The sequence below is a fragment of the Protopterus annectens genome, chromosome 9.part0 (assembly GCF_019279795.1).
Source record: "Protopterus annectens isolate FY-2018-M chromosome 9.part0, PAN1.0, whole genome shotgun sequence".
Classification (NCBI taxonomy): domain Eukaryota; kingdom Metazoa; phylum Chordata; order Ceratodontiformes; family Protopteridae; genus Protopterus; species Protopterus annectens.
Genome location: NC_056743.1, coordinates 1,211,671,280 through 1,211,695,670, shown reverse-complemented (window position 1 = coordinate 1,211,695,670; position 24,391 = coordinate 1,211,671,280). Strand labels below are relative to the sequence as shown.

The 24,391-nt window shown below is 38.7% G+C and overlaps 1 protein-coding gene and 1 long non-coding RNA gene across 6 annotated transcripts in view; one reads left to right on the top strand and one right to left on the bottom strand.

Annotated features, from left to right (window-relative positions):
• NUDT8 (nudix hydrolase 8) overlaps positions 1-9,903 on the bottom strand; it is a 478,858-nt gene extending 468,955 nt beyond the window's left edge. For 4 of the 5 annotated variants that reach the window (XM_044084134.1, XM_044084137.1, XM_044084135.1 and 1 more), the window contains exon 1: positions 9,678-9,901. The gene's annotated coding sequence lies outside the window, so the exon portion shown is untranslated. Of the gene's footprint in view, positions 1-9,677 lie in introns of all 5 variants that reach the window. The other variant, XM_044084138.1, reaches the window with a different exon arrangement.
• A 71-nt stretch (positions 9,904-9,974) lies between these two features.
• On the top strand, positions 9,975-12,410 carry LOC122811947. The gene is made up of 2 exons (XR_006366317.1): positions 9,975-10,325; positions 12,010-12,410. It is a non-coding gene; the product is annotated as an uncharacterized LOC122811947 (long non-coding RNA).
• Positions 12,411-24,391: the final 11,981 nt, after the last annotated feature.

Genomic DNA, 24,391 nt, shown 5'->3' with positions numbered 1-24,391 from the left:
AACCACCAAACCTGAACAATGCAATTACTAATCGAGTATTTATTCCAGACATCACATCCATTATTTGCGTCTGCTGTATGCACCACTTCACACTGTTACAAATCACAACCTAAAGTGTACACTGACTCACGGAGTAGTTCCCGTTCCTCCTCCTTCGTTGCTGCCATTAACAACATTGCCCTGAGTAGTTTCCGGCTTAATCCCTGCTCGCAAACTCTGCCCGCTCGGCGAACTGCTGTTTCAGTGCTGTTCTAAATTTCCCCATTCCCGCCAGCTTGCAATTCAAACCAGCCAGCCGGAAATGATGATGTGAGCTCCTTGAGCTCAATTCTGACTGGCTGGTAGCCTGACGGAGCTGATGTCATTGCGCACGTGATGACGTCAGCTCCGACAGCGCGAAAATTTTAAAAAAGCAAAAAAAAAAATTGGAAATGAAGGGTGCCACTCGGGAATCGTGGCACCCCTTCATTTGAACCCCAAAACTCGGTAAAAAACGAGAAATTCGGAACGGTTGGGAGGTATGTATATCTAGTGTTACCAGGAAACTTGAAAGCGGAAGAAGAGGTAACAGCTTGCGAAGTGGCATCATTTTGAATTTGGGCACCATCACAAAAAGGTTTAGGAAAGAAGGCTCCAGAATTGGTTTCCAAGCATTTATTTCTTTGGCACTAGGAGCATCCTTGAATAAAACCCCTTGCCCGAGAAGGAGAAACTGGTTCTACAGCTCCTAGGGACAGCATGTGATGAAAAACAAGTAGAAACAAAAGAGTCTGATCTGCAAGATGAGGAATAATCCTGTGGAAAGGAGGAATTTCATCCCATTGCTACCTGTAAACCTATGATTTGCAGAACCCTGTTTATTCCAAAGAGAAAAATTGAGATTCAGACTTTCTGGAAGAGAAAAGGGGCTGGGGTGGGGCAAGGCTATAACTGCTGGGTCAGGTTTGGGTATAGTATATAAAAATTAAAAAGACTAGGGAACTTTATACACCCTATCTACATTTTTAGGGACAGCTGTGTGACTATCAGGAAAACGGGTTTATATTACAACGTCGAACTCACAGGAGTTCAAACGTAATATCAAACCGTACAGTTCAAAACCCAATAATAAAGAAAATACAGCACAATTTTTTCCCAGGGAAATAAACCACTGTTCCATGACAAAAAAACACACTTTAAACTTCACCCCCACACCCCCCAAATTGGGGGGCTGTGCCCCCCATACCCACTTACTTACATACATATACCAACTCCAAGACTGCACCACAGTGAAGGACATAGCAAAGCCACGAAAACAGCTGTGTGCCGTGACTTCGCTATTTTCGTATTTCGGACTTTTGGGTTCGATATTACAACATTCGAACTTCTACGTGTTTGTTGTAATATAGACCCAGGAAAACTGTAGGCAGCAAAACACAACCTCTAAAGCAGACAGGACAGGAGGAATGGGTGCAGGCTCTGGAAAATCCTTCTATAACAACTCATAGCATTTTGTGAAGGACTGAGAAACCCCAGTGTTCTCCTGCTGAAAACACTATAGTGTCATAAAAAGAAAAAAAAAAAAAAAAAAAGAGACCCCCCCCCAATTGAAGAATCAGAAACTGAGATGTCCTCCGAGTCAGAATCAGAAATCTGAGGGAAAAAACTTGACTCCATCTTTCTGTTCAGATTCAGAATCTTGAATCTCTTCAGGAAGAGGCATCCCCCTTTCTTTTACCAGAAACTACTCCAAGTAGAATCTGTAGCCTGAATTAAACCAGAGCCAGTTCGAATAAAGTACTCCTATCCAAAGAAGTTTGAGGAGGTTTAGATACGGTTTCTTTTTGACAGGAAAAATGGGACCAATCATGTCACTAATGGCAGACGCTGCTTCCCCAGGGACAGGCACCACATTGTGACACAACAGGGAAACCTTCCCTGTTCCCTCTCCCAGGACCGACAAGAGTGGCTTTCCCTTGTCCACTGAGGGGACTCCCAACAGTCGCAGAGGATATGGCTAACCCCTGGTCCATAGTGGCTGTGGCTGCTGTGCCATAGGGAAATGTTGTAAAAGAAGAGTGGTCTGAAGTACAACAAATGGCCTCAGCAGAGTCACCCACTTGAAGCTGAAGCAAAATTGCTCTAGTGGTAAAGGCTGTTTGCTTAACTTTTTCTTTCTGTGGCTGTAAGAAGGACCAACCATGGTACTGACAATCTGTTCCATGGTCATGATGAAAACGGTGCCTCTTTGCAAGGGAAGATGAGCAGCAAATGCTAGTAAAACTACCAAGTCACAAAAGTAAATTTTTTGACAGAAAACACTTTCAATCACTATGGCACTCCCAAAACGGAAACTAAACACAATTTCTCCACAGAAAATATATTATCAGTTAGTTTACACTACTTTAAATCTGAAAGAAAAAACAAGTGTTAGTCTCGAGACAAGTCAGTTAAAGCACAGCACTCCTAGCTTTTAAAATAACTTTCCTGAAGAGGAAAGTAATAAAACATCAGTAGATCTAAGAAAACGGATGTTTTTACCAAAAGGGAACTTACCTGCCCAGCAAAGGAAAGCACAAGATGACTGTCGATCCTCAAATGCCTCAGAGGAATGTAGGGCTTTGTGCCCAAACTTGTCTTTGTGCCCAAACTTGTCTTTGTCAGCTCATTTTGAGATATTTGACAGTTTGGGTGCATGGAAGGTGCCCTGAAGCTTTGGAAGCTAGACAGTTGTTATATCCTTTACAGGATATAACCCATATAGCCAAGACAATTGTAGCAATGATCAATATGAAGAACATATGTTTCAACTGAATGACAACAAGAAAAGATATGTATGCAGCTGTGTAACATAAGAGCAATATCATACGTTACCCAATGGCCAAACATATTTTTCTGGGAGCAAGTATACTTTTACTTTTCACTAAGTTCAAGGAGGACCAGGAATTAGAAAGAGAATCCTATTTTATACATGAATGGGAGGAAAAAGAAATGTTTAGTAACGAATAAGAGACACAATGTCTGCTTTATCGATATCTGTGGGGATGATTATTTCTTCTTGAATGGGGACCTAACGACAACCATGTAGCTTTGTTAGGGAGTTGAATGACAGCACGAGCTATTTAACATTTACTATGGAATCTTCTATGCATTCTGAAGATGATGAATAGATGTTTAAACACGCTGACACGAATAAATAATAATACTCGATCCCGATCCCACTAGGACATAGGGACATAAGGATACTATTAGTACACATTGGCATTTATTATGTATATCGCCTGAAGTGCAAGCCGATAATAGTTGGAAAGAAAGGTTCATATATAGGAATAAGATGAGCCTCAAAGAAAATGCTATATCGTCCAAGCCCTCGAGAGAGATGGGTTTAGACATTCACCCATTGGAATTGTTTAAAAAGAGCAGGAGAGGAGGTGACTGCTCCCATGTCCACCTATGGTCTATATTTGCCACTTGTACAACGCATTCGCATGTTGGCAAACCAAAAGATGCCTTAGTAGAGAGAATGCGGAACACGCCTATCATATTAGGAAGGGGATGTTTCATAGGATGGTATTAATAATTATATGAAATTTTAAGAATATTTAAGAATATTGTGGCTTGGGCATGTTTCCGCCATGGAGCTATTATTTAACTTAGTAGTGGGATTTGCAAAGTGTCTGATGAAATAAAGCGCTAACTGTTTTATGTTATGTGCTAATAAAGATATCTATATCTTTTTGGATTATTTTATACATTGTCACGTCAGGACTCAAAGTAATTATTTTTTCAAGCCATTCTGTGTTCTTTCTTGAATATGTACTGAGCCAATCAAATGCAGTGTTAGGAGAGCGATCATGGCATTCTTGAAGTCACTTACGTGACTTAGCACTTACTTTCACACCCAGCCTGCAGCTTGTCAAGTTGTTTGTTGCTTTAGCTGCAACACAAACACTTTAAGGGTTATACAGCAAGTTGGCCTATTTTTTTAACAAATGCATTTAATCTTGTCTCAACAAAAAGAAAATGTCAAACAAACTTGTTCATTGCACTTATGGTTGTAGCTAAAATCATCCCCAACAGTGGAGCTAAACTGAGAAAGTAGGATAACCTCACTTTAGACTGACCTTAGAATAGTGAGGTATGGAGGCACCATTTGACTAGACCTACCAGGCCAGAGTAGAACGTCTTCAAAATCATGAACTTTTAATATTACAGTAGTATTAGACAAACATTGCTGCGATAGACACAGTCAGGAATGCACTCTTCTGATAAATATTAGAATAGGTTTTAAATAAGCTGCCCTGTCCCAGACTATATTACCTATTCCTCTTTCATTAAACCATATCATTAGCATATACCCTAGCCAGATTAGTGTATAAAAACACAAAACTGTACACTCATGTCTTCTGTTTTTTTCAGGTCCAGTCTTCCAGTATGCTCATAGGAGGCTGACATCAAAATCAGCCTGCTAGTCTAAAACACACACACACACACACACACACACACACACACACACACACACACAGTTGATTTAGGCCCTCAGATTTAGCCTTGCTCTTCCTAGATTTATGATCTTCCTCAAAGTCTGACCTGTTTATGGGAACATACTTCAATAAATACGTAAACCAAACATTTTACAAATATCATCACAACTAACTATATATAGGGTCTGATGTATAAATACCTTTTGCTGTAAAAAAGTGAGTGTTCCTCCTTCTGACTCTGCTGTGATTTTGAAGGTCAGTGCTATGATTTATTTTTTTATATGCGCGCATACTTACACACACACACACACTTTGTAAAATAGGGTTACTTTCAATAGTTGTATGTCAGTGATGTGCGCATTCATGTGTATGTGCTTGTGTGTGTGGAGAGACAGAGAATTTTGTGATAAGTAGAGTACAGATGTATGAATTACTTTAGTTTTTGTTCAGGGTGTTCTTGGCCTTCTCATCATAAATGCATTGTAATTTCCTTTAGAATAATGAATGCTTTAAGCTCTATAAAATTTGTGGCAAAACTAATAATGACACGGATAACAGTTTAATAGAAAGTAAAAAGAAAAATGAGAATAAATAACGAATGAAAAAGGAAAAGAAAACTCACCCACCAGTCTGCAGATACTTGAATTAGTTTAATAAAGGTAATCAGATTTCCCCACAAATGCCAGAAAACGGAGATCTGTTCAGTGGCGGCTGGTGACTTCAAATCAAAGGGGAGGCTGCAGGAGACACCTGAATGGGTGGGGTCAATGGGAAGGGAAAAACGGAGATCTGTTCAGTGGTGGCTGGTGACTTCAAATCAAAGGGGAGGCTGCAGGAGACACCTGAATGGGTGGGGTCAATGGGAAGGGGTGTGGCCAACTAGAAAGGGGAGAAGCCATGCTCAAAACCACAAAAACTAACTACTGCCCTGGGTGCCAAACCGTCATTATGAGAGTCCAATCAAGACAAAATGAAGTGTAGAAGAATAAAAATATTTCAATGCATTGGCTGCATGACAGCTTACTTAATATCTAGATGGAAACAAAAAGGTTGTGAGGCATGAAAAAATAAATTACTTTTTAAATACATTAATGGAATGCCAGTCAAAATCAAGTATAAGAAAAACAAGCAGCACTCAACTCAAACCACTTCTTGCACTGCAGTTCTAATTATAATTTATATTCAGCTTTATTAAAGTGCCAAGTAACATGCTGAAAGTAGAAATCTCTGATGCCCCCACTTGTAAAAATGTTTCTTATCAAAAAAAGACCTGCTGCCCGACAACTATCTACTTGTTTCATGGGGAAAACATGATCAAAGTAAAAACTGAAAAGCAAACAAGAAATAAGCTCAAGATACATTGCTTAGAAGGATTACTGTGCAGGTTATTACTGTACAGGTTATGGACCATACAATTGGCATTCTGTTTAGTTTACGAGTAAAGCCTGCAGAGATGACGAAGTCTCCAAGAGTAGTGAGCTTCTTAAAATAATGTAATCCTGTCCTTTATTACAAATACCGTCATATGCATTTCAATACCCAAGGCTTATACATTATCTAGTTAAGTATTCTCTACATGGCAACAACAGAAAGGCTTTCAATGGTGGCAATTCTTTAACAGTATGCTTATTAAAGCTTACTTGCATCTTACGATCTCAGCCAAGCTTACCTGATGGTCATTAAAGTATTGCTACTTAAACACAGAGCAACAGGCACTTTGAGTAATAAGCATAAATCAACAGTACAAAAAATATGACAGAAACCAAACCATTCTGCAAAAATCATGGACAGATGAAAAGCCACTCTAGTACTTGTGTCTACCTTGGATGGGGAGGAATACTCTGCACATTTACACTGCATAACTACTCCTTGTCTTGCTTCGACAAATCCAGAGTCACTACATGGGGGAGTGGGGTGCAACAAGTATGTCACAATTTGAAATGTCTCTGGCTGACTGTGATGGCCCTGACACATTTGTCATACCTCTCAACCTCAGAGCAAGAAATCTGGACAAAGCCATACAAAGAAGTGGGACAGAGGCCCAAAAATAAGGACAATTTTTAAATATTGTTCTTATAAACTTAGAAAGATAATAGAATAGGTCTTGCATTAGTATGAATTTTCTGAATGGTATGAAATCTGAAATTCAAATGTCTGTCATTATTTTCTAACTTCAGTCTTTAATAATTTGTCACTAATTTGCCAAAAAAAAAAAGTTTTATGAAAAATGGACCAAAAATGTGAAGTAAAAATATAAAATAGCCACACAATACAGCTGGGAACCTGTCAAAGAAGGGACACTAATAGTACTGCTAACTTGAGCAGCTGACAAAATAAAAGAATCTACATGCATTCCTGAAAGTTCTAGATTACTTTTATTTCTTAATTGTAAATCCTCCATGTTTTCTTCCAAAATTGCTATTTTGCGGAGGGATTATTAGGGGAAGAGCAACATTTTGAGCCAAAATCAGGACAGTTGAGAGGTTTAGCTATGGCTAATTCTATAAAGCAATTTATTTGCATGTACCTCTCAACCTGTTAATGCAATAAATCTGGACAAGGCCAAATATATTGGGGGAACATATAAACAGTACTAAAAATTAACAACAGGTCTTACTTTAGCATGCATTTTTCTGAAGGTTATGAAGTCTGAAACTCAGCGTGTCATTATTTAGTGACTTAATTCCTAAATGATTTGCCAGAAAACCACAAATTTTATGAAGAACAAACCAAAAATAAGAAGCAAAAACCTATTCATTCTTTGAAAATCTGGATAGTTGGGAGGTATAGTTCAGCTGGGGCTATCTTTAAGTTTGCCGCCCTTCCCCCTCACAAAATCATGGTCGAATGGAGCCTCCCCCTGCAGCCATTCCAATGATCCATTACTTGGCTATTTCACTCCATTTACCATAAACACTAATGTGCATACGGATTTACTTCTTCATTTGAAAGTTTTATTTTGCATTTTACAGCACAAACACTAAGACATCTGCTAAACAAACTTAGCATTAAAACTTCTCTGACCTTGAAACTCAGCATTGAAACCCACATTCAAAGAAAATACATTTTACCAGTGGCAGATAAAGATTAATTCTGGGCTGTTTGCAAATCATAGGCCCTTTGCATATGAAACATACATGTGCTCTTTGATACACCTTCCTATTGTTTTGAACATTATTCCAGTACACTATGAAACAAAATGCATGCACCCATAATGACAAAACTGCCCAGTTCAGAATGTTTCCATCATAAAAGTCTACTCAAACTTCTACAGTCCACCATAATCAGTAAATATGCACAATTCTACAGTCCACCATAATCAGTAAATATGCACAATTCTACAGTCCACCATTAACAGTAAATATGCACAATTCTACAGTCCACCATTAACAGTAAATATGCACAATTCTACAGTCCACCATTAACAGTAAATATGCACAATTCTACAGTCCACCATTAACAGTAAATATGCACAATTCTACAGTCCACCATTAACAGTAAATATGCACAATTCTACAGTCCACCATTAACAGTAAATATGCACAATTCTACAGTCCACCATTAACAGTAAATATGCACAATTCTACAGTCCACCATTAACAGTAAATATGCACAATTCTACAGTCCACCATTAACAGTAAATATGCACAATTCTACAGTCCACCATTAACAGTAAATATGCACAATTCTACAGTCCACCATTAACAGTAAATATGCACAATTCTACAGTCCACCATTAACAGTAAATATGCACAATTCTACAGTCCACCATTATCAGTAAATATGCACAATTCTACAGTCCATCATTATCAGTAAATATGCACAATCTCCGAAGTAAAAAAGTCATCTAAATAATTCCACATTAAATAAATCTGTAACTAATGAAGAGGTTGCTGCTAGCAAACACCTTTATATTTCATGGTTTCATCGAAAAATAAAGTGTCTGATGCCCCTGAGGAATAAATTGCCTATATTACATTAAAAATGATAAGCTAGTAATATTGCAATAGGAAATGGATGGTAAACTGATAACAGGCTCATAGTTAGTATGTTAACTTTTTCAGTACGGCAGCATTCACCCCTTGTGGGATTAGAACCAACAACCTTCTGCATCAAAAGCAAGTACACCACCTGTTGTGCTATTAACAATGCAAGATGACTTAGCATAAGCAGCACTAAACTTCTCTTCCCCTGCAGCTCTCAGCTCCTTGTAAAATCTACTCAATACTCAACTGCATCTCAACTTCGCAGCACAAGAAATCTAGAAAAAGCCTAATTTATTGGGGGGGGGGGTTTAAAAGTCCAAAAACCAGGGACACATTAAACATTGCTTGTATAATCTTGGAAAGTTGCTAGAATAAAATGCTGTGTCACCACCATAAATTTTATTGCCAAGGTCCCAAACAGTCAAAGCAACATACCACTACGCCAAATCAGCTGCTTTGTGAAAGAGCGGAAGACTGAAACTTAAAATGGCCATCATTTAATTAATTCAGTTCTCACCATAGGTGTCAAACTCTTAGCACAAAACACCTGGACAAACCCAGTAATGAGGGAATACAGCCCTCAAATATATTCAGTGAATTAAGTTCTTGCCATAGCTGTCAACCTTAGCACAAAAAACCTGGATAAAGCCAATAATAGGGTAATACAGTCCCAAAAATAAGGACAAATTTCAAATATTCATCTTATAAAATTGCTAGAATAAAAGGTTGTGTCACTATGTATTTTCTAAAGAATATGAAGTCGTAAATTCAAATGCCTGTCAATTTTACTTCTGACGGAACAAAAACAATTTTCAGCAGAGGCCCAAGGAGAAATAGTGCAGACACATGTCTTTGTAAAATGGCAGGACACCAGAGCAAATCCACACAAACACAGGGATGAGATGCAGACTACACACAGAAGGCACCCCAGCCAAGAATCAAACCTGAGAACCTGCAGCTGTGAGGCAACAATGCTACCACTGCACCATCAAATATCAAGCATTACCATATTTAGAAGCCACAGATATTAAGAGGAACAAATCAGATCAAATATGAGGCAAAAATCTGCAATTTTTTTACAAATGGTGGTGGGTAGGGAATTCAGGTCCTTACCTGCATGCAAGGTACAGGGTTCAAGCCTGAGGTATTCCCTACCACACCACCAGGAGTTTGATCTAGCCACCAGTATATGCAACTGGGGCATTTACTTACACACACACTTCGTTACCTGGAACAACATCAGTAGATCCCTTGGGCCATTAAATCCATAGCAACACACTCTATAACTGCCCGTGCATTACATCCACCACGCGAGATCCGACGAGACTCCTGGAGCACATCCATCCACCACGCGAGATCCGATAGTCTACCGACGTTGCAATCCGGGTCCGATCTGTTTCCACTGACAGTCTATGCAGTCAAAACTGCATAGACTTCTGGGATCTCTGCTGTTACATGTTCCCCAGTCCGGACTGTTGCTGACAGTCTGCGCATGCTCCAGACTGTCTCAGCAGCCGTCCGGACTAGTACGCATGCGCGAAAGTCCGTTGTTTTGTTTTTTTTGTTTGTTTTTTTTCCCCAATCATTCGCGAATTTTAATTTTTTTATTTCTTTACAGCTGGGGCCGCTGCAGTCCGATAGCACGGGCCGCCCCTGGATCTGTTCACATTCTTTGCATACATTATCACTAGAAGCTGTATTGCCTGTTTGAAGATATGCTTATGAAATAAGTAACTAAAGCATTTTTTCAATGACATTGGGAAAGAAGGCACATAGCTGCAGTAATTACTAGTATGGAAATGGCTGAATTAAGTCAAGAAAGATAAAGCTCTCAGACAGCAGAATAACCTTCTCCTTTATGATGCTTTAGTATTTGGTTTGTCTGATAAACTCACTATTCTAAATGCGTGCGGTGAACCATTCTCGCTTTTCACGCCTTGCATGCCAATTAGCAGCTCTTTGCATTAATAATGCACTCTAGTCAAATCAGGTCAGGACTAATATTTCTCTTTCCTTTCTTCATTGCTGTTTTTCCAGCTAACGGATTAGTCATACAAATGGCATTTAATAGAAGATCGCAAAGGAAGGACTTAACTATTAATTACTTTTAGATATATCCTGCTACAACATAAAATAATGGCTCCATGTTTAGCTGTTGGGGTTGATTATCCTTAAGGCTAGCCCCAGGTATAGTATATCCTAACAGGCCCATGTATAGTATATCCTAACAGACTGCAGCAGCTATGATGGCCCTCAGTGGATACTTTATTCAGTGTGTCAAAGTGTTGGAAATCACATGCTTTTGCAAAAATTAAGAGCAGGTTCCATCTGAAAGAAACATGAATTATCTTGTACTGTATCAGTTAGCAGTTTCACTGATGGCTATCATAGAAAAGGATAAGTCTCAACAATTTGTCCTATGACACCTTCCTATTTATTCCTTATATTATACATTTATTTAGATGATGCATCTGTATTGCATACCTTTACAAGGAAATGACTGGTATTATTTGATTGCTGGGCTGAACCCCCATTGGCAAAAAAAAATTTTTTTTAGTTTAAAACTATAATTATCTTTGACACTGCCTGTAAATTTTACAAGTAACTCCACTACCACTCTGGCTAACTACTGCCTTCTATAATCATGAAGTTGCATATGGGAAGACTGAGCAGCCATGTGTTCTGGATTGTGTGGAATGCTCTGCATTTCAGATAGATTTAACCCACTGTTCCACTCTGAACAGAATTGGCTCTGCTTTCCAATTTTTGATTGACTCGTATACCACAATTACAGCCAATAGACATGGCAATCAAATAACTGCTCCTGAGGCAAAGGGAGCTAATGATGAAGCTCTTAAAATGCAGCCAGTCGTGTGCTGTTAGTGGTTTTCATGCCACTGCAGTTACTAGACAACAACAACTTGTGTTGTATCGACTTGTGTTTTCTAAACAAGAAGAACTATAAAACTCTAATGCTGTGATTATTGATGAATTATAATCCTCCATGATTTACTACAAAACCAAAAAATTCACAGAAATAGGAGGAAGAGACAGGGATCTTAAAAGTTAATAGAATGACAGGTTTTACATCAACATACATTTTCTGAATGATAATTGTATGATTTATGAGGGAAAGGGCGAACAATATGAGGTAAATTAGGGACTTTTATGCTAAGATTGATAAATTACCACATACAGTAATGTCTGTTTATACTGCATTTTCTTCATTATACCTACCTTTCTAGTCTAGTTGTAATGGTGGCAAATGCAGCATAAAAGAGCCATTATTGTATGTGCTAATTTAGTAATTTAGCAAGAGTCATGAGGTGCTGTTTCTGGTAACAGATTTCAAAATAAATTTACTGATTTTAAACCTGTCTTGAATGTGGTGTCTAGACAGTAGTGAATAAGTATGAAGGAAGGAGACTGCTATACTGACATGAGATTTCCTACTGAAATGTCTGGACTCAAAATGCAGAGTTCTAACATGCAAAAAAATGCAGGAGAAACAGAAGCATATCAAAGAGCACTCTAAACTAAAGCTTCTTTTTTTTTTGCAGGACACCCCCAATGTGATGTCTAACTTGTATATGTCAGCTCCGACAACAACATACCAAAGAGAAAAGAGAAAATTTTGAGAGATGGCAATCTCAGACTTACTATATACAAGTCCAGATTTTCAGCCATTTAATCTCAGCAGTATGGGACTCAAAAATCTAGGTCCCGAACTTTCAAACTGTTACCCAGACATTATTTGTTTTTTCAGTCTGTCTTGCTCCTAAGACGGGATTGTGTCAGTATCATACAGCCTAGACAGAACAAAGCAGGTGGTTTATTTTTGCATTATTTTATAACAATTACTTAGAATATCTCTGGAAAAACCTGTGGTGCTTTCTTTTTACTGAATTACTATGACATGTCAAATGTAAGCCAATAAAAAAGCTGATCTTTTTTATTTTAATAGTTGCACTTGAATACAGTTATGTATCCACTTCTATTGAGTATATTGCTTTTTATCAATGGTTTCTGCCAATTTTATTTAATTCATTTATTGACATTTGATTATCAGGTAGTCTGAGTGTGAATTGTCTGCTTAAGTAAATGTTATTGGCTGTGTTTTTTAGCTTTGAGTAAGATGCAGCTTCTTTTTTAAGATGTATACTGATCAGTAATGCCATTTTCAGTTATATGCTTATTATGTAGCAAATGTAGATCGATGTTTTATGTTCCAGTAACTTGTTAAGGGAATTACAGTGCAGTTCATAATTTCACTGCAGTCTCAGTTTTGGCCAAGTAGAGTGGTTCATAATTAGCTTTGTAGATGAATTATCTTTTCAATAAGATGAAATGAGAATAGTTTCATGCACTATTGTGAAGAAAATGTAGATTGAAGCAAACCTCAAATTACATTCTTGTCACAAATGTACAGCATTTCCTAACTTAATATTTCTAGCAGAAAGCCCACTTCAGCCAGACCCACTGAAAGTGGTGCGTTTTCACACAGTGCGAAAATAGAGTGTTACACATTTTGACCATTTGTTACACATTGCTAGGGTCTGTGCTCCACACTGTCCTCTTAAGAGGTTGAGACCTATGTGGGAAAGAGAAAAAAAAAAGCAATGTTGTTATTGCTGGCTGAGCTGTCTTATAAACCAGCAGATATTGCAGTACCACAGCTGACATCCAGGCTGCTATGCTTGATGCTGACTTCCACCTGAGTAACTGCATGAAAACATCACTGTTATCAGGGCCAGTTGGCTGCAAGACATAACATCTAGGAAACACAATAATATTTTAGATAGCATGCCAGTCCTCCTAACAGCCAGCTTCTGCACCGATGTTACTTGATTTGTTAACAACTCAATATTAGCTCAGCTAACAAGTCAGCTCTATGGCATAGAGTGATAAAGCCTTGACTATGCCACAGGTGACCCCAGTACAGCTAGTGGTTGGGGTACCTGCAGGAGCTGGCTGAGGGTAATGGGAGTAAATGACCACTGATGGTTCATCCATCTTGAGGGGAGGGAATCAGCTCTGGCTTGCCACAAGTGTGCCACCTTGAAGGAATGCTTGGTGTTATATTCAGTGGTGTACTAGCATGCTTATCCCGCTTTGTCAGAGTGTATTCACACAAGAAGCTACAGGGAACCCAGTGTGCAAAGACATGCTTGCCGTTCAGAGCCAGCAGCAGTGGACCAAAGACCATCTTCTTGGAGGGAGGTGGGTGCTCCCATAGATAGAGAGTAGCACCCCCTCCCCGCATGATCAACAAGCTGGCTCACTCTCTATTAACACACTCTCACCAAGGGGTAGAGAGCTAAATGAGATTCTTGGACAGGAACAAGTGGGCTGTAGGCTTTCATCTAGTCTGGGAATGCCCACCTCCCATTCTTCTGGAACAAATGGGACACCTGGGTGCAGTTAGAGATCCATTAGTTTAGGTTCTGGGGGAACATAAATATTAGCTGAGCTAACCAACCACAACCTAGATCAAAGCTGTGTGTGTTTAAAAGGTTAAAAAAAAATGGAAGAAGCTTTAACCAGATAATCAGATCTGATAAAACTGCAAATATCAGAGGATGAAATGAAGAAAAGGATGACTATCAGACTGCTCAAGAAGACAGAGCACATGGGAAAAATTTGAAATGTTATGCCGTGCCAGAGAAACTAGAAGGAATAAACTATTAATTTTGTGAAGGCACATATAAGCAACTGGATTGGGATTCTACAGCAGGAACTGTTCATTGAAAGGGCACATTGTGTGTTTGCTCCAAATATGAACACGAGAAAGCAGCCAAGACCTATATTAGTAAAGATGCAAACCTACCAACAGAAAAAGTTGATCTTGCCAACTCTGTGGCAGAAGGTCAAAGTATTAAAAGTTGGAAACACTAGAACGTTTGTGGAAAATGATTATTCATTGTACACCAGGCAGAAGAGAAACAGGTGTGAGATTCAAACTGCTGTATCCAGCTTCTTCAGAATATTTTTTTTTTCCTAGAGCATCAGTCATTTTTTGATGCAGAACAGGTTAAAAGGAAATACAAATGTTTGTCCAAAAAGTGAGCCATCAAGCAGAAGTGGACACTGCTTCTCATTCCCCTGGGAAAAAAGTGAGCCATCAAGCAGAAGGGGACTCTTCTTCTCATTGGCTTAATATAATGACATGTTTTAAGTGGAAACAAGAAAATAAGAGAACACTAAATATAATGAAAAAACTTTCCTATAGCAATAAATGTTTCAGCTTGGCTTTACTTCCATAAAGAATAGCAAACCCCAGAAACCTCAGTGTTAGGGCAACAGCTTAACGTACACTGCAGCAGGTTTGATTTACCAGCCATCAAATGGAGATTTATATATGCAATAAAGGGGATTTAGATATGGTATCCAACAGATGGACCAGAACTGAAGTGTGTGTGTGTGTGTGTGTGTGTGTGTGTGTGTGTGTGTGTGTGTGTGTGTGTGTGTGTGTGTGTGTGTGTGTGTGTGTGTGTGTGTGTGTGTGTGTGTGTGTTGCCCCAGTTAAGTGGGCCATCAAGTTAAGTGACTTTGCTCCAAGTCAGATCCTGAGCTTTGATCATTGGTAACTAAGTGCATTAACTCCATATCAACTGCTTGAATCCCTGAGGATTACAGTCTATCAATGTCAGTCATACAGTTTTATACTTCTATTGTTTGGTGTCAGTGGTGCAGCAGGTAGCATGCCTGCCTTTGGTACAGAAGGCTGTGAGTTCTCCTCCCATACCAGGTTGATCAATTGCTAACACTACTGTATAGCATAAGGGAGGGAAGGAGTGCTGTACTCCTGAGTGTGTCTTCCTTTGGATGAGATGCCCAGTAACTATGAACTGTTGCCTATTTGCCAACCATTCTATATTGCATATCACCATCACACAGGCAGTTTTATTTTCCAAGGGCAGCAAGCACTGAATTTGTAGATGAAACATTAAAATGCAAAGTTCTTTGCAGCAACCTCTTCAGTAGTTACAGATCTCTTTAATGTGGTATTATTCAGATGAATTTTACTAATGCAGAGATCATGCATATTGACTCTTATTGTTGGATTAGAATGACAGCAGTTTGAGTGGCCTTTTTATGACTGAAATTATCTTAAATAGGTAGCCTTGTTATTATTGGTTCATATGTTTTGTTTCACTGATTACTGGAAAATGTTCAAAACTACAAATTTAAAACACACTCTAAAGATGGTGCTGTATTAAACAAAAAATATAATTTAATACATTCGATTCTCAGCTAAAGCGTCTTCTGTGTGGAGACATGCGTGAGTGGGCGTGCCTTCGTTGAAGGTTGTGCGTCAGAGCTGGCAACTCAGTACGTAAAAATCTACTGCCAGTCATTAGCAGACCGGAGTTCCGCTGTGGCGACCCCTAACCAGGAAAAGCCGAAAGACACAACACCAACAACAACAACAAGAGAAGGTGAATCAAACATATGCACTTATGCATGGTGTTAAAAATGTGTGCAGTGGGCCCATGGTTTGAAAACAACTCAAAAGTACACTTTACCTGCCACTGTCCAGATGCATTTTCTATGAATGTGGGTTTCAATGCAGTTTCAATGAATCTGAGTTTCAAGGGAAGAAACATTTACTGCTGCTTATGTCAAGTCTGTTTTCATTGTGAGTCTATTTTTCTAGCAAATGGCTTTCAGTGTTTGTGCTATCAAATTTGAAATAAGTCTTAAATGAAATCCAGATATCTGTAATCATTGTAAAAGTAAAGGAGAAAATAGTATGCACACTAACAGGTTTGAACACTACTTTATGGTAGCTGGGGAAATAGAGAGAGGCAAGTAACTGAATACTGGAACGGCTGCTGGGTGGTGATGCTGGAGGATGGCATTGAGGGTGGACACACAGGGGTCCTGATCCATTATCCTTCTTAGGATCCCATTTGACCATGATCTGGCTGTGTATGGAAGCAGTAAAAATGTTTGTAGTCCCTTTAGTTTTATACACAGGTCAGACATATTTTTATCAGCCAGAGAAGTTGTGTATAATAACAAAGAGTCGAAGGATTTTATCTGGGAAGAGAAGAGAGAGAGACAGATGGGCTAAGTTGATCATTCCAGCAGAGCAAGCTGGTTTAGTATTAACTGATATGAAGGGGTATTTTAGAACTACACAGTTAAGGCTGTTATATATGACAGAAGCAGAAAGCTACATTTCAAAGTGGAAAGGAATGAGGGTGATGAAGTGGGGGAAAATTCAAGAAATAATGGAAGGACAGTATTTGGATGTAGATCCTTAAGGAGAATAACAGTGATACATACTATTATATTAAGTAGCAGAAAGTATACTAATAACTAAGTCAACATGTGAATGGAGAAAGGAGATTTTGACTACAGGGATGACTGCAATTAGGGGTACAGAGAATAGGCAAAACAGGGCTGGAATTTACTGGAGAAAGCCGTCAAAAGAACCAAGGTATTAGGAACAAATAATTTGAGAGGGAAAGGTCATAGAATGAAAAGAGGTGCCTTCCCTAGCAGATAATTGTATCAAAGTATAGGCAAAGAGAAAGGGGAATCCTGAATGAAAAATGTGCACTAGTTGAGTTTTTATTTGAGTCTAGAACAGAAGATACTATTTAAAAATAGATAATTAGTAGCTATAAAATATTGCACAATAGCTATAGGAATCAATCAAAGGAGGTCAGAAAAGATTGAGGAGAGAGATTAGATAAGCAATTTTCAAAGAAACAATGGGAGGACATATGTATGACTCAAATATGCAACAAAGTCTAGGACATTTAGGATTTTTGACAAAGTGCTTGCATTGATCTTTTTATACCACAAGCAGACTCCAAATAATTTTTCCTCAGATAGATGTCAAATGTTGGAGGTGTAATGGAGAAAGAGGTACTGGGAGCCAGTAGTTTTGAAGTGTAATGAGTTGGCAGACTTTAAAAATTCCCTACAGAGTATTTTGTCAGGAATACAAGACAAGCAAATCAGTGTAACTAAGGATTATTTTGAGCATGGATACAGGATCTGAATTGTCTAGACATAGTGAGGCCTTGTTAAGTTTAATTCTGGCAGCTGCTAAAAAAAAGCAATTGCTAGAAAATGGAAATCAAAGTCTAAACCAACCATACTTGAAGTAGTGAGTATTGTAACAGAAATAAAAGATCAGGAAGTGGGATATTTAGAAAACTGTAGGTGTAAATTACATAGAAAAAATAGAAATTGTGGGAACAATACATGTAGAAAAAAATTTGGAGAAAGAATGAGGTTTAAGTGAAGGCAGAAATTGAACAATTTATGTAAAGTTGGATTGATTATATTGTATAAAAGAATATATGTGATGTATAATGTTTATTAATCTGAACTTAATATGGTTTAATTTTTATATAAATGTAAGTTTGCCTATGTTACACAAGTGACAATTCAATAAAATTATTATAAAAAGATTTTTGTGTTTTGAGGCTATGTGGCTATATTTTTTCATATCTGTTGGGAGTCAGAGTTTAACTCTTAGACTTAATTTAAGCTAAATTAACTTGCTTTCATTTCAGCTCTTATATTTATTAATTTACTTTTTTATTTATTTAAATTTGTTTACCTGGGTAGAACACTAATCAAACAATGACCAATTACAGGCTCAACTCAGGCTGCAACATAGTGTAACAAAACACTCTACTGTATACAAATAATAGTTTGCATTAATATATAAGTAGAGAAAATCTGACGAACAATGTATACATAGAAAATCTAACAAATTAAATACATGCACAGTTACATAAATGGAATAGAAAAGGGAGTCTAGAGTTGAAGTAGGAGAATTAGAAGTGGTGGAGAAAAGAGTAGTAGTTGCTAGGTTAGGAAAGCTAACAGAGATCAATTAGATGAAAGAAGGGATTAGATTATGTATTGTGTGTTTAGAGCAGTAATGGTAGGGTAGCAGAATTATTTCCTAAGATTAGTGCAAAATGTTAACTTTGTTTCTTACCACAAGAATATCCTTGTGTTTACACAAGTGCTTAGTTGATCAGCATTTTAATTCAGTGTACATCAATTTGAATAAATCTGCAAACATTAGTATAATGACATTTTGTTTTGTGTGTGTGTGTGTATGTATGGTCTGCCTTTACACATACTGTCTTATTAATTAAAATGTAAAATACAAAACATGTTTAAAGGGGTTCTGTTGTGGCAAATAGCCATGTGAGGTTCCTAAGCTGTAAAAGGAATACTGAAGGGCTTCCTCAGCATTGGGTCATGTTTGTGAGAAAAGTGTCTTGATTTATGACAGGGACTGGACTCATAATAATTACTGTGTGAATGCTGAACAGTGCCGATGTGTTTACATGTGATCCTAAGTCTGTTAATTCCCTATTTGCACTGTAGCTCATGCCTGCCTGAGAAATGTACTCCTGCTGTCTACAGTTGTCTTATTGTTCTACAGGTATACACTTAAAACCAAATGGAATGGTCATAAGTTTATAGGTAAGTACTAGACTAACTGCCTTTGCTGGCCATTTTAAGCCTAGCCAGTTTCCCTTTTTCTACTCGAATTAACCTATCCCATTTGGTTTGAGATTTATCTTACTCATCTCATGATCGATAATTATGTTTTACTCCTAATGAGAATAACTGGGATCATACCATAAGTAATTTGAGGGGACCCATTCATGGGATAAAGCATTTAGGAGCTGCCTCTGTCCATTAGTAGTACAAGGGGTAGTCCTGGGGTAAATTTTCAGTTTCCTATCCATAGATCCAAGTGCACTTGATTATGGATAGGGATGAACTTTGTTTTATGTTGCTGGGGAGTCTGTTTCAGAGCAGTGGTATCCTCTGCAAGATATACCTGTCCCTCCAAATCTTTTGTTGATTTTTGTAGAAGTGGTTTACATCCCTTGACTGGGCATTTCTGATGCCATTTCACTTGCTGATGTGGTGTAAATCCATTGGTTTTGAGTTTTAGGATGGCATTTATGCCAGGCATAGGTCACTTCTTAGCAGTCTGTCAGATACCAAGTATAGTGACAGGGCTTTGAGTTTGTTCATGTACAACATGTTTAGGCTTTGTATCCTTTTAGTAAGGTATTTCTGTGGGAGATCTAGTTGTTGCATGTGTCTGTTCAGATACATGCCAAAGGGGCATTATACTCGATGATTGGCCTAATGAGGGCTGAGTAAAGGGGGACAATGACATCCCTAGAGCTAGACAAAATCCTTCTGTTTATAAGCCGTGCAATATAGAAAAAGTACTTTCTTACAAATAATAGACACATGCTGGTCAAAAGTTGTCACTGTCCACATATGTTTCCAAATTCTGAACAACTGGATCAACACTTAGAGGCATATTGTCAATATGGTAGTTCCCTGGGGAAGATGAGTTCCCAAAGAAAACAACACCAGCATTGTTCAGTGTTTTGTTGCCATATATCAGTAACCATTTACTAACAATCGCGTGGATTTGTGAGCATGTCTTGGAATCAGGTGCTTTGAGCTAGATTGTAGGGTTTAGGAACATTTGGTAGCTTGTCATTTATTATATTTTGTAGACTGAGTTATTTTATTATTTTATCTTTGATTCCAGAGTCCTGCAATCAACTCGGGAAAATCATTGGTGAACTCAAGAGTTTCATATCAGTAGACTTTAATAAATGCAATTAAGAAGCAAGCAAATAAAAATATTTTATGGAAATGCTCATGTATACCATGCAAAATGGGTAATAGCTGATGTAGAACATTAATGGTACCATTTGACTTTCATAAAACTAAACTGAACACAGCATATGTATCTAACCTTTACTTGATACTTGAAATACCTAGATTAAGTTGATACAAAGGATGTGACCAATAGTAATTTTAGGACATCAGTCATAGTGAAGAGGCAGCATATTTGTCTTACAGTATTTCCATGTTAGTCATCATAAGATTAAGTTTAAGTGCTGTGCAGGAAGTAGCTGAGGTTATCTGTTAAGTCTTTCACTAACCCTAATCTTTCTACATAATCTTAAATAATGTTTTCTTAAAAGAGCAGCAATTCTGTGTGCGGGAGTTCCCCAACATGGACTTTTCTTTCAGAAATGACGTTCTTAGCTTATCGCTGCTCCTGTGAAGCCCAGCGATGCTTTTCCTCAACATGGCAAGAAAGCACTGACGTATTCTTCCTTCTGACTCCTAATTTCACTACTTGGGACTATCCAATCAGCATTCAGAGTGAAGGTGTGTGGGGAGCCAGAGCTTTGTAAAGATGGACAGTTGTTATTTCCTTGGCAGTGAAACAACTGATATAGCCTAAATGCTACTGGGGTAGTGGTAATGATGATTATCGACAAATTAAACATCCAGAGCAGTTAAACAAATAAAACTTTCAGATTCTTGAGTCTACGAGTTTTAAACTGCTCAGCTATTTATGCCAGAGGCACATAAAATAACAACTTCCTAAACTGGAGCAGTTACATTCTCAGTCTTGTTTCATGATGGTAGTCCCACACTATCAACCACTCAATGAAAGACAACTGAATCATCATTAAAAAAAAACAGAATACGACTGACTCACTCCAGCAACACTTATCATTTTTGGCACCTCTTCCTCAGCTACAGCATGAATACTTATGCTGGCCATGTTAGTTTCACTCCTGCTGTACTTGGAAAGAAAAAAAGCACTTACCTAGGAGACATTTTCAGTGCCTCGGGCTTAGTCTACTCCTCAGCCAGTAGTGGGTGAGCCTTTAATGGCCATTCACTGTTCTTCAGACCACTCACTTACCTCTCTGGCTTCCTCTGGTCTAATTCTTTTTTTTTCCACAAAGAACCAGGTGCCAGCCATGTCCTCTTCAACTTTTCCAGTGTCCGATCCAGGCAAGGGAGAACTATTATCTCAAGAGCTTTGAGGCACTGTTATTATGTTGACACACATGGTCTTTTATGGGGTTTTTTTTGTGCTTTGCTGTCTGTCAGCTATCAGTTCCCTACAATCTATTGGCACATTCATTTGTCATATGGTGACAGTATTCTCAGCCCATTCATTCCACATGAGGCAAAAAGCCTATCACATAGCTGGCACGCTAGCAGCCATTAATGCATTTTATAGATGAGCCCTAATGTCACTCCCTGGTAGTGGCGTAGGCTCCATGTCACTGCACATGCCCCTGTTATGAAGGTATGTCAGCTATTTCACTTGCCTTCACAAGGGATGTCTTACTGGCTTGGGTGGACCTACTCATGTCCTTCCTCCTGAGGCCTGTTCTCGGACAAGTGGACTGTGTCAGTTCCTCATAATGTTAGAACTGTAACAATCTTCCCACACAGGTAAATGTGCTGACAAAAGGCGCTCATCTCTCACTCTCCCTGGCTCTTCCAGCTTCCGAAGCCACTAATTGATTTTGGGTCATCTGGATAACAGGGCTTTATCTGTCTGTGCCACATAGCTGGGAAAGTTCCTTCCTCATTGTTTTGCTGTGATAATTTGAATTTTTATTCTATGTGCAGTCTTTTTTTTAATGTTTTTCCCCTTTTTAGTATAATTATAGTTTGCTATTGCTATTCAATGATCATTTGAATTTTGAATTCTAAGGAATATTCCATTTTTATGTTTCTTTGAATATCTACAGTCCTATAATATAATTACATTACATCCTTTTTTCCTCCAAATATCACAATGTATTACTGATATCACAGTATCCCTGGGATTCGGTAAACTCCATGTAGGCTTTGAGCGAAGCCTACACAGAGTTTACGTGTTTGCAGGATGAGAAGCAGCACTTAATGAATATTCATGCCGCAGCTCCCCTTCAAACATAAGCAAGCAGGGTTTTGTGGCAGCCAGGAAACTGTATAAAACAACACAGATAGTGAACTTAGTTGCAGCATAGCAAACTGGATTAGCAGGATTGTGTGGAATGCCACAAGGACCACAAGGGTTTTTCCAAGACAGGACAGGAGAGTATATGTGTACAAGTACACACCAGCATACTGGGCTAGCGGGATTACATGGAATGCCACAAAGAGCCCCAGGGTTTTCATATATTAATTTATTATGTTATAGAGACAGGACAGCATATCAGGCAGGACAGGAAATTGTATGTGTATACTCCAGCAGACTGGCTAGTGGGATTACGTGGAATGCCAGAAGGACCACCATGATTTTTTATATTAATGTATTATGATGTGGGGACAGGACTGTGCAGTGTATATGTACATTCCAGCATTCTGAGCTAGTGGGATTGCATGGAATGCCACAAGGACTAACAAGGTTTTACATATATTAATGTATTATGTTGTAGGGACAGGACAGATCAGTGTATGTGTACACTCCAGCAGACTGGGTAGCAGGATTGTGCAGAATGCCACATGGACCAACAGGGTTTTTCATATATTAATGGGGACAGGACAGTATGTGTACACACCAGCATACTGGGCTAGTGGGGAATGTCACAAGGACCACCAGGGTTTTTCATATATTAATGTATGTGTTACAGGCACAGGACAGTGTATATAGTCCTGGGTATTGTGAAATCCCATTCCAGGCAGTCTGTACAAGTTGTGTCAATAATATGCAAGGGTACATGGACTGCCATTTATAATAAACAGTCATGGGAAGTGTGTTTATGGACTAGGGACACACAGATGAAGTTTAGTGATGAATACCGGGAAGGAGGACAGGTGAAACCTTGTAATGTACCTCACATAAGGAAATGTAAAAGGAAGACAGTTGCAGCAGGAATACTAATCACATCTCTAAATGACAGTATGGACTGCACAGTGGCAAATGTATATAATGGGACTGTCACACAAGATGCCATAACAGTGGAGCATGTCTGTGTGATATAAACATCCATACATGAATAATGGAGAGGGCTTGTATCATGGATGTTAAGTACAATTGGGATTGGGTGCATATTATGAAGCTGTGCAAACTGATTGGCCTGAGTATGCCTGTGTTGTCAGCAGAGGCTTCCAACAAGTAGGATAAAGATACAGGCTCATGGCCATCAGTAAAACCACCACACACAATCATGGACAATAGCAGAATAATACCATCATGAATACCCATGTCTCTGATACAACATATGCATTTTTGAGTGAGTATAGATGGTTCTTCACCAGCACACTTGTACAACTACTAGGACATGTCAGCAATCTATGAATGTAATCAAGCACACTCTCCTGACACTAACTTATGCAGGAGATGTGGGGAGACACACTTGACATTCTGATCACTACAGGCTAGTTGACGGGTGTGCATGGCAGAGATATATATGGCATAATCTGCACTGTCATGAATGTAAACCATGCCATCAATGTCATTAAACAGCTATGTATGTCGTGAGTGCATCATCGAACAAATATCACACATGCATGTGGTATTACACTTTGATGGGGGGGGGTTCTGTGCCATCAGACAGTAATGTTTATGCAACAAAACTAACACCTAGGTATGCAGAAATAGATGTGTGACAGCTCACTATGACAAAGGTGGTACATTTCAGTTACACATCATTGAAAGATGTGTATGGAAGGACATGAGGAAGGGAGCATTGTACTTGGGTATTGGTGTGGTGAAGGCTGTGAACTCAGAAGGTATTATGGCCTGTCATGTGGATGTTCTGCATATACTCAGTAATTGTGTTACATACAAGGGAGTACTAACCACTGTGGACACATGCTGGTGGACATTCCACATACCATATATCTCACAACACAGGCCACATAACAACTGGTCTGCTGATAGGGTGTGACGTTGACATGATCCTTGGCTTGTGCATTTGTTTGCATAATGAAACAAATCCCATACATTTTTTTTCATCTCATTTGTTGTCATGGCTGTGGCAGCAATAGGTTCATAGGTTCATAGGTTCGTACTAGGCTATCTGCCCTAGGGCATTTACAAGCCTAGCCAGAGTGTGTGTGGCTTTCACCACCCCTTAGTATGAGAATACTATGCCCATTTAGGGTTTAGTTTAC